The 224-nt window shown below is 76.3% G+C and overlaps 1 protein-coding gene across 1 annotated transcript in view; it reads right to left on the bottom strand.

The window, feature by feature from the left end:
• The window catches only part of GPC4 (glypican 4), a 67281-nt gene extending 67079 nt beyond the window's left edge, over positions 1-202 (bottom strand). Inside the window, exon 1 of the mRNA XM_010572491.1 lies at positions 103-202. The gene's annotated coding sequence lies outside the window, so the exon portion shown is untranslated. The remainder of the gene's footprint in view (positions 1-102) is intronic.
• Between the last annotated feature and the right edge of the window lie 22 nt (positions 203-224).

Below are 224 nucleotides of genomic sequence, written 5' to 3'. Positions count from 1 at the left end.
GCCGGGGGGCCGGGGGGGGGAGAGAGCCGGGCGGGCACCCCGCGCTCGGCGGGGCCGGGCCGATCGCGCACAAAGGCGGCGGCGGCGACGATCGCGACTCACCGCTGATCTCGTGGCTGGGCGCTTCGCTCTGGCTGAAGCCCTTGGCGGCGTAGAGCCTCCGCACTTCGGAGCAACTTTTGGCGCGGGGCTCGGCGGCCAGCAGCAGCGGCAGGCTGAGGGCG

Source organism: Haliaeetus leucocephalus, unplaced genomic scaffold, assembly GCF_000737465.1.
Source record: "Haliaeetus leucocephalus isolate CR32 unplaced genomic scaffold, Haliaeetus_leucocephalus-4.0 Scaffold340, whole genome shotgun sequence".
In the NCBI taxonomy this organism is placed as follows: Eukaryota; Metazoa; Chordata; class Aves; order Accipitriformes; family Accipitridae; genus Haliaeetus; species Haliaeetus leucocephalus.
The sequence above is the reverse complement of the archived record's forward strand: the minus strand, read 5'-3'. Positions and strand labels throughout refer to the sequence as shown.